This window comes from Myotis myotis, unplaced genomic scaffold (assembly GCF_014108235.1).
Source record: "Myotis myotis isolate mMyoMyo1 unplaced genomic scaffold, mMyoMyo1.p scaffold_m19_p_16, whole genome shotgun sequence".
Taxonomy (NCBI): Eukaryota; Metazoa; Chordata; class Mammalia; order Chiroptera; family Vespertilionidae; genus Myotis; species Myotis myotis.
In genome coordinates this window covers 6,033,289-6,044,224 of record NW_023416320.1, presented here as the reverse complement: position 1 = coordinate 6,044,224, position 10,936 = coordinate 6,033,289, and positions in this window count along the sequence as shown.

Below are 10,936 nucleotides of genomic sequence, written 5' to 3'. Positions count from 1 at the left end.
TTTTGAAGCCTCTGTTTTTGAATTTCACGTGCGCCCTATAGTTAGGGGAGCAAAGCCCATGAGAACCAGCATCTCTGCAAAGTCAAGCTAGTCCCACCATCGAATTGTGTCTCAGCGGCAATCTCTACTTTAGAAAAATGGAGACTGCTTTCTTGGTGAAGTAAGCCACGGCTGTGCACACCAGGCAAGATATTTAAGTAGATGTATTTTTAATCTGAACTATACTCAAGAGTAGTAAATTATAGGACTGAGGACCCCGAATCATGCCAGATACCCACTGAGACATCACACATCCCTGTTAGTTCTGACTGACGCTCACAGATTCAACTATCTTACCTCATTGTCATAGCCTTGGTGACATTGTTTATATTGGGAAAAGATGAACAATGTATGACTAGAAATGGGAAAGAGTTTCATCCAAGGGGAGAGAAGGCTGAGTGGGAGATATGATCATTGTAACTACCTTATACATTTCTTTCTCTATGTCGGACAACTACCTATGTCATTAAATTAACCCTAAATAAAACTATTGTTTTTAATTCTGTAATTTTTTTCTTCAAATGCCACCAAATTCATTGGGCATCTACTATCAGAAACTATATGGCTAAGTAAATTTCAAGCTTTATCTCTCAAAACCCCTGCTAAGTAGCCCCCCCCTTCCATTTTATAGATGATAAAAAGTAAGTCTTACAGTGTTTAAATATCTTACTCTAGGCAACATAACTAGCAAACACCTGAGCCAAGTTTCAAGTTCGGGTCTGTCAGAATCCAAAAAATCCTGTTTGTAATCACTATACATGCACATACTGCCCACCCACGTACTTCCCTTTATCTCTCATGGGATAGCATTTGAACGATAGTGAGAATTGATCTGTATGTCCCTACTGAGTGGCCCTAGGACAAATGAGAAGAAATGCCAAGGCAGATAGAGATTTAAACTAAGTCCAGGACCTCATTCAAACCGATCAAAGTTGAAAATCCAGGGACAAGCACACATAGCTGGTTACAGATGCTCACACAGTATAGGCAGGGATGTGTCTTCTTCTGCTGGCTTCGTTCTCAGGGTTAGACACAGATGGCCACACGAACATTTAGGACCACAGCTATCAGTTTAGCAATCCCAGGAGATAGTACATTTGTTTCTTTTCCTAACTACTCTAGAAAACAAATCCCGGTATTAGCTCTGAATAAGCTGGCTTTGACCCATATCCACTTCTAAACCAATCACGGTGACTATTAGATGGTCCACAATTATTGCCCAGGACTGGACAATGTGTTGACTCTCCAACTAGGAGGAGCTAGAATCAGCACCTTCCAAATCGTATGGACTGAGGAAAGGGAAGGGAAGGGGAGAATCCAAAAGGGAGAAGTTAACAAAAATGAGAGGGAGAGATTATGGGAGCAAAATAGCAGGTGCTTCGTGCAATGAAGAGTAGACTTCCACACCTTGTCAGAGCCCTACTCCTATCTTCTTGGCTCTGATATCTGCACACAGCAGCTCCACCAACTTCCAGTGCTGTGCTCCTTTGCTACAAGGCAGAAGACTGCTCTGCAATTCCAGTCTGCCATGTGTATGGGAATTAACTCAACAGCAGACACAACCAGTAATTATGCATTCTGGTGGATAAGTACCCAGCAACCTCATCCCTTGGGTTGGATTATTCTGACATGCATGTTTAAATTTGTTTCCTAGAGATCCTTAGCAGGATTAAGCTCTAGTTATCTGAGGCAATAACTTGATTAAAACGATACCCTGTATTCATTTCCCTGTCAATCCCTTATGTCAATTGTCCATGTCCCAAATAACCTAAGGGTACTTGGATTCTTGTCTTACAAGTCAAAATAATGAAATGGGCTATCTCGTGAGACAGTGAAATTCTCAGCAAAATAGAATTATTCAGTCATGAATGTAAGAAGGCATTTGGGGAGATTCAAGAATAAAATGGGTGACTGGATTGGACAACCCACTTTTTATTTTTTAATTGAGATATATTTGACATACTGCATAAATTAAAAATGTGCAAGATATTTGACATATTTATATATTGTAATGTGGTTGCCTTTGTAGCAATAACACCTCTATCACATCACGTAAGTATCATTTCTTTTTTGTGGTTGGAATAATTAAGATCTAGACCCGTGATGCCAAACCTATGACACCTCTGACACGCGAACTCATTTTTTTGGTTGATTTTTCTTTGTTAAATGGCATTTAAATATATAAAATAAATATCAAAAATATAAGTCTTTGTTTTCCTATGGTTGCAAATATCAAAAAATTTCTATATGTGACACGGCACCAGAGTTAAGTTAGGGTTTTTCAAAATGCTGACACGCCGAGCTCAAAAGGTTCGCCATCACTGATCTAGACTCTTAGCAAGCTGGATGAGTATAATGCAATATTGCAAGTTCATGCCCTTAAATATCTTTTCTATTTCACCACCCTTCTGCCTCTGGTGACCAGCATTTTACTTTCTGTTTTTATGATGTTGGCTTTTTAGATTCCACATATAAGTGGTATCCTACATTATTTGTCTTTCTTATATTTGACTTATCTCACTTAGGATAATGTCCTCAAGGTCCATTCATGATGTCACAAATGCCTGGAGTTCCTTCTTTCTCGCGTCTTAATAATATTCCATTATATATCTCACATCTTCCTTATTGTTGATGAATGCTTCGGTTTCCATATCTTGACTATTGTAAATAATGCTGCAGTGAACATGGGGGTACAGGTATCTCTTGGATGATGTGCTTATTTCCTATGGTTTAAAATTGAGGCTCGGGGCAAAAACCTTGCTCATGTAAAATGCGCCTGAAAATCCCTTACATTGAATCGACTGTATAGGAGAGCAGCTAAAATTGTGGGTGAACAACACTCAACAGCATTTTCTCTTTTCTTTTGGGGGGTACCGTGTACAGGATCGAACCTGGCGGGTCTGACAGGAAAGGCTGTTTACTAGTATAGGATATTCAGTGTTAAAAAGTGGTGCCGGCCATCCCTTTGAAAGGCTTATATATTGAAACACTTTAGTGCCATAAGAATTGCCATGGCTCAAGACTGACATGATGAAAATATCTCTCTTCACTGTGATATTTCTAGAATATAACACTGTATTTTATTTCTGTGCTCTTCAGAGCTGTTATTTGTAAACTTTATCATTAAAAAAACATAATAAAACAACTAATATTTGTAAGGACATAGTTCCCCTCAACTTTTGCCTTGTAAAAAACCATCGCAAAGGCTAAACTGTGGCAATAGTTTTATAGATATATTTATAGTTTTAAAATATTATTTTTTATTGCAACAAATTTACTGGCCCCATAACACTGTAGGCAAATCTCCAACTGCGAGTGTAACATAAGCTGGGTGGTTATGCTATGTTACCTGGTACAGGAATTTTTCCGTTAAAATTAAGGTTACTAATCAGCTGAACTTAAAACAGGCAGATTGTCCTCAATTATCTGGTGAGCCCACATATTACAAGAGCCCTTAAGGCAGAAAGAAAAGGCAGAGAGACGGGGTAGGAGAGGTTTGAAACATGAGAGGGGTTTCACACACCGTTGCTGGCTCTGAAGATGGGATATGGGTGGTGCACGCGGAAACTGTAGAAGGAAGTGGATTCTGCCAAGAATTTCAAAGATCCTGGAAGTGAGTTCTTCCTCAGAGCTTTGAGAATAGAGCCCAGGCTGGCTGATGTTGGCTTGTGACACCCTAATCAGAAGAGTCTGCCAAGTCACCCAGATTTCCAATTTAAGGAACAGAGGAGAGGAAAATGCGTGTTGTGTTAGGCTACTAAATTAGGGGTTACTTATGTCAGTAAAATTAAAGCAATGTACAGGGGGACAAATTTAAGAGTAAAATATTTAAACAAAACAAATTCAAAGTCTCCATGAATTACCCATGAGCAATAGTATTTTGATCCCCAGTTGTAACAGTGTTCTTCCCTGAGGCATATCCCACTTCCAGTGCGGTTTGAGAATGGATCTGAAATTGTATTTGAAATTGAACTGTCTACACACAAACACACACACACAACTAACGCATCCTGTTCTTGGCTCAGGGTCTCAGAGGTAGAGAAGTAAAGGTTTCAAGTTACAAAAGCGTGGCATTTCAGGAGAAAGAGAGGACGCAGCCTGTGACCTGGGAGTCAGTATTTGTGAAGGACCCAGGTGTAGACCCTGCTGTCCCTTCTGATGCTAAGTGGAACCATTGCTTGTTTGACGTGTGACTCCTTCATTCTTACAGGAAAAGAAGCCCTAAATTCCTGCTAGATTTTGAAATTTCCTGCAGAGATAATCTATAGCAGTGGTTCTCAACCTGTGGGTTGCGACCCCTTTGGCGGTCCAACGACCCTTTCACAGGGGTTGCCTAAGACCATCCTGCATATCAGATATTTACATGACGATTCATAACAGTAACAACATTACAGTTATGAAGTAGCAACAAAAATAATTTTATTGTTGCGTCACAGCATGAGGAACTGTATTTAAAGGGCCAGAAGGTTGAGAACCACTGATCTATAGCGTTCTCAGGGGAGGATTTCTTTTCTAGAAGTAGTTTGAAAGTCTGATGTTCAGCCTCCTCTGTTTTTGTCACATATTCTTAAAAAAATGCCTTCGTAGGCTGCTCTGCTCTTTGTCATCTCAGGATGGGCTCAAGGTTATGAGAACATATCATGTCCTGGGTCCCGACTAGTTTTAAACGCTGACACCCTCCATCATCCGGGCAGAGAAAGAGCCTTCATAAGACAACCTGGAAAACAAAGGGAGCACGCCATTGCCACGAAGAAGCAGGGAGGGGTGTTGTCATCTAAGGGTCTTGGTGTCCTTTTGGACATGTGCCCAGGACACAGAAGTATATAGGAAGTGATTTCTCTCAAAATAGACATATCAGTAAAAAAAGATCATGAAAATAATTATGGCAGCTCTCCAACGTGTTGTGAAAAGGATGCATGTCCTACAGAATTTGTTCCTGGGGGATGTCTTCATTCCCCCGCTGGTCCTTGTCTCCAGCTCCCTCATAAAAATGCTGATAATAGACAGAACTGTTAAGTGTTAATCATGTGCTGGGCACTAGGAGAACGGTTACACTGAAACCCCCCAAGAAATATATGAGTGCATATGGTGTCAACATTTTAGATTCACACCACGGTGAGGGGCAGGCCTCCCTGACTCCAGAGGTATATTAGTGAGTAATGACTGTATATCAGACCACTTCAAAGGCAATATTCCGAACAGTAAGCATTTGTGTTGCTCACACGGCTGGGGTCGGCTGGGAAGCTGTCCTGGCCTCAGCTGAGTTCACTCATGCATCTCCAGTCACCCATGGTTGGGTGGACAGCTCTGCCCATCTTGTTTGGACTCACTCACCTAGTTGGGGTCAATGGGCAATTAGCTCTCCTCTAGCCTGTCTTATCCTCCAGGGGGCCAGCACGGGTTTGGTTTTACACATGCGCAAATTATCAGCGTTCCTTCATTGTGGGGTGCCCAGCGCCTCCCACCCTCCGAATGCTCCTAGCACTTCCCTTAATTTGTGCATTCTGCTTTTATTAATACAGCCCTGAATCGGGGTTTATTGTTTTTTTCTTTCTTTACCTTTTTAAATATTGCATTTGTTCTTTTTTTTAAGCGCTATAATCTTGTTTATTTCTATAATTCTGCCTTTTTCTTTACTTTCATTGTATTCATGGAATTTGGTTTCACATCCACAGCAAATGATTTGAAATAGGGCTCTCACCCCTGTATTTGTGCAATTTGTTTTCAAACCAAAGGGCAGGCGTCTGCTTTTCTCCCCTCGTCTCCTCTGGGAGTTCGGGCCTCAGGGTTGCAAGGCTGTAAACTGAGGCTGTTATGGAGTCTGTTCCTTTAGCATTCAGGGCCCCTCTGCTGAGATGCTCTTCAGTGCAGGGCTCTGTGCTAACTGCCTGGCACACAGAAATGGCTGAAACCCAGCACTGGCCCTGAGCTTGCAGGGGCGACACTTGGGCCTAAAGCAGTGCCTTTCAGGTAACCTCAGGCTCTTTTAGGTGCATGCGTACCTTTCAGGGTTTCTTCTGTATCCTTCTCCTAAGTTCTAGGAGGACACTGGAGTGGTGCAGGAGGACTGTGTAGCCTGGTGGTGTCGGGGGAAGATGGTCAGTTCTCAGTGTCTTCCTCTGCAGGCTTCCTCAGCAGTGCAGACGCTCTGGTTCTCATTTGGTCCCCAGTCCTCACACTGGCATCCTCTGCCAACGACAGACATTGTTGTGTCCTCCAGCCTTGAGGTCCACCTTCCCCAGGGCCCACATCCCAACTCCAGATTTCCTACGGGCTCTGGATCTCTGTGTCCTCCAGGGGCTGGTGACATGAATGCGCTGTGGCTCTCTCTGCACTGGGCAGTCGGGGGTGAGAGGTGGCCTCAGTCAGCTCTTTGCTTCCCCACTAATCCTCACCAGAGTGGATCGTAGGCTCATGCCGATGAAGAGGCTTCTCTGAGGGGCTTGCAGACTCCCTAGACCAGTGATGGCGGACCTATGACACGCGTGTCAGAGGTGACACACGAACTCATTTTTTTGGTTGATTTCTCTTTGTTAAATGGCATTTAAATATAGAAAATAAATATCAAAAATATAAGTCTTTGTTTTACTATGGTTGCAAAGATCAAAAAATTTCTGTATGTGACACGACACCAGAGTTAAGTTAGGGTTTTTCAAAATGCTGACATGCCGAGCTCAAAAGGTTCGCCATCACTGCCCTAGACTTTACCCAAGGATGCAGTAAAAATTCTCCTAAATATACTAGGTTTCTCTATCCTTCTACTTGGCAGACCCACACTAAGGGATAAGCTGGCACTTGAAAAAAATGTACATATATCAGATTATTTACCTCCCTAATGACACTGCAACCTTCTTAGTTGCTTTTGGTCCTCACCAGTACGCAAGCCCCTTAGCAGGACCCATGCCCCTCTTCCTGGAATGAAAAGCTGAAATGCAAGGCCTGGCCACTTTCTTCTCCTCTCCCTTCTAGCAGCACCAAACAAACCCTGCCTCATCCCAGATGGTTTCTCATCTACGTACTTACACTCACATCTTCCCTTCTCCTGCCTCTCTGCTTCTTAGCCTGGCCACCCTTTACGTCTCTGATGAAGTTCAGACGTGTCACCTCCTCTGGAAATCACCCGTCTTTATCCACTGAGGCTGGGTGAGGAGCTCAGGGGCCGAGTTGCCTCACTGTAGCACAATATTCCGGCCACATAATCCATATCTGTCCACTGAACTGGGAGCCGCTAGAGGGCAGATCTGGGGCTTTGATCACTGCAGTATCTGTTAGAATCTACACAGTATCTGGCATGCAGTAGATTCCCACTAAGTATTTACTGAATAAGTGAATGGCTTTATGAACTAGCACAGGAGTGCCCAACACAAAGGTGGGCACACAGGCTACCCCGAACCACTGCTTGCTGACTTGGTCTTAGTAACATCAGCATGATGCTTTCAGAGCTCTTGGTGAACCTCCCAGTGGCAATGACTTGGCCTGAAGGCTGTGAGTTCTGTGAGGCAGCTTGTGGAGGGCCCGGGTTCTCGCCATGGAGTCTAATTGAATACCACATCTAAAGCTCTCTGGCTTCCACTCACAAACACGAGCTCTCCTGTAGCCAGAGGGACAACTGCTTGCAGTGTTAACATGAACAGGGTGTGGGCGAACCTCACTCCTAGATTATCACTCAAGTATGGCAGAGACGTTGCTACAAGTCAAGGTATTTTGCCAGGAATTTTCCATTCATTTACATGGCTTTCCAGTAAGATGCAAACAAACACCCAGGGCTTCTCAGGTCCCAACATCGTCCTTCCCTTCCCATCATCCTCTGGAACATCACCATCATGTGCCTTAGCCCCTATCCATCGCCGTGCTCCCTCCCCACCCATGCAACCCATCCAACCAGATCTACCCAGCTCCCAGCCAGGCTCACTAACCGTAACGCCTTTGCTACACTTGAAAACTCCTACCCCAAATTCACATTTCTAAGCTCGATGCCATTCTCTGGTGTTCCAGGATGGGGAAAATAACACTTCATTCATTTCCATTTCCGTTCCCGTCACTGTGGCAGCCATGCTCTGTGACAAGGCTCTGATTATGAGACTGCTGGCTGGCACTGTCGGCAAATGACTAATGCTAACACAGACTTCAGTGTTAGTTAAACTGCAGGGGGAAAAAGAAAAGAAAAACAAAAAATAGAAGCACCAGCAAGGGCTTAGTGGAAATAAGTGCCTTCCTGGGACAATTGAGCAAATCAGATGGTAGTTCAATGCTATTCAATAAATAGGCACTGGGAAATGAACCCCTTGGAAGAGACAGGGTACCCGTCTTCCCTGTACATACCTGCTGATAGAGAACTGGGTCTGCCCCACTGTGAGCGCTGGAGAACCTACTCTCTGCTCTAGAATCGCTTGAAAAATATGGAATTGGACTGGCGTGGTGGTATCCCTACATCTTTTTTTTTTGCCACAAGGAATATCTCTTTGGTTGTTTTGCCCCATGGATCCATATTTTTGAAAGGATTTGATCCAAAAATAAATAATGGTAGCTTTCAATTAGTATTTAATTCGCTTTCCTTTTTTTTTTTTATTGATTGAAGGTATGCAAGTGACTAATCAAAACTTCTGATCAACAGGAATCAGACAGTAATTCCAGCTTGAAGCACAGATTATTGGATGTTTTAGTCAGTTCATCAAGTAGTAACACAAATTAAAGGGGAATTTATTTTAGGCTTTGAAAATATTGAGAACTGCTCAGTGTTACTTTTGTTGGTCCCTCACTGTGGGGTCTGAGTGAGGCAAATGGACCATGCATTTGTTCAGAAATTAAAGTGGGCTCTTTGGTTCTTATGTGCAAATGATTTTCAATTCCATACACTTGAATTTTTGCATTACTTTATTTTAATTGATTCTGGGAGTTCTTTGAGGTTATTAAAATTGGGTTATTTATGAAAATAAACACTGTGTGTTATCAGCAATAACTGAGGGCTCGAATTAAGTACTGTCCTAAGAGTTGGCTGCCACCCAATACTTAGAATTGTGGCAAAGCTCCTGCTGTAAATTACTTATGCAAACAGCATCACTAGAGAATAATATATTTATATTTTAAATTTTATTTTAAAATTTTAATATAAAAATTCAAATTTAATATAAAACTAAAATAATTTTACCATTAAAAGATATTTCTAGAATCGATTGTACTCTTAAACAGAGATTATAAAACCTATTTAACTTAACCAATGGCCATTATAAAACCCACTCTTGGTCTGCTTGCTGGACAAAGAGGGAGAGAGAACCAAGCTCTGAAAGCTGATTTGGGTTTCTGAGCTTGGTCATGCCTGAGTCCAGGAAAACTTCATGGGCAATTATTATATGAACCCAATATTTCCCCCATTTTTTTTCAAAACCTGTTTGCGTTAGGCTTCTGTCACCATTTGAAAAAGTTACAACTGATACCCTCTCACAAGGTACTAGTACAGTAAAAATTACATTTGTATACTTAAGAGCATTTGCCTAAATAAAATGGCATCTGAAATTTATTAACATGAAATGGGTAATCAATAAATTAGTTGATGAACAAATTATTCTGGAGAGATAATTAGCTCTTACGTTTTTCATAAATACTTTATTTGGTTTGAAAGAAATGACATACTTACATTTTTTAATACTGCCTCAGAGTTTTCAAGATACACAGCTATTACTTTACTTCGTACCTCTCCACCTCTCCCCGGTATTTCCCAGACTAGCTATTGTCCACACAGGCACACAAAGAGAATAAAGTTAAAGCAGAAGGGGTGTGTGTAGAGAGAGGGACTTCATTCCAAAGTCAAAAAGAGATCATTAAATATCAAAAAATATTTATTGGTTCCCTTCTATGCTAGGTCCTAGGGCTACAGTAGTGAATAAGACAGGCAAAGTCATTGGCTTCCTAGACAGGAAAGTGCCCAGACAGAGAAGTTAGGTTCATTCCACCCAGGACTAGAGAGAGAGGTAGGCAACTGCCTTTCATCAGCTTTGTCTACCTGCAAATGAACACATCAAAATTGGGTTGAATGGAAGGGCATGAGTTTTGGCCAAAAATCTTGAAGTCACCTCCTGGTCTCCATAGCACTTGGGTCATAGAGCTTACTTAACCTTCCAAAGCTTCTAATGGGACCTACCTGACAGGGTTGCTGGGAAGATTCAGGAAGATAATGCATAGCAAGTAACATAACTGACACACCCAAGGAGCTTAGCAAAGGAAAGGGCAAGAAATTGAGAACAGAAGGAGCCCACTGGCTTTTTCCAACAATGTCTATTTTGTGTTATATAAGCAGTACTACAACTACATAGAAAACTGTATAAATTTGATTCATAATCTCAACATCCTCCAGAAAATGTACTTCCATTTGCCCAGGTCCTCTTTCTCCCCTGAACCACCAGCACATGGGACATCTTGACTATATCAGTGTGGAGTCATCATTATCTTCTCTGAGTAGAGCACAGAAAGATTCCATGTTTACCAACTGTGTCTGTTATAACTGTAGAACATTCTTTGGGCTTTATTTTTCTAATATATTTTTATTGATTTCAGAGAGGAAGGGAGAGGGAGAAAGAGAAGCATCAATGATGAGAGAGAATCATTGATCATCTGCCTTCTGCATGCCCCACACTGGGGATCCAGTCCACAATCAGGGCATGTGTCCTGACCAGGAATGGAACCATGACCTCTTGGTTCATAGGTTGACACTCAACCACTGAGCCATGCCCACTGGGCTGGGCTTTATTTTTAAGTGCACACTTTCAATATTCACTGGTGGAAATAGTGGGGCAAAGCAGAAAACATGACATTTCCTTCACTCAAAGTCCCTAAAATAGGTCCTTGGGATTATAGAATTAATTTTATTAACATCTTTCAAGGATTTGATTATAAAACATTA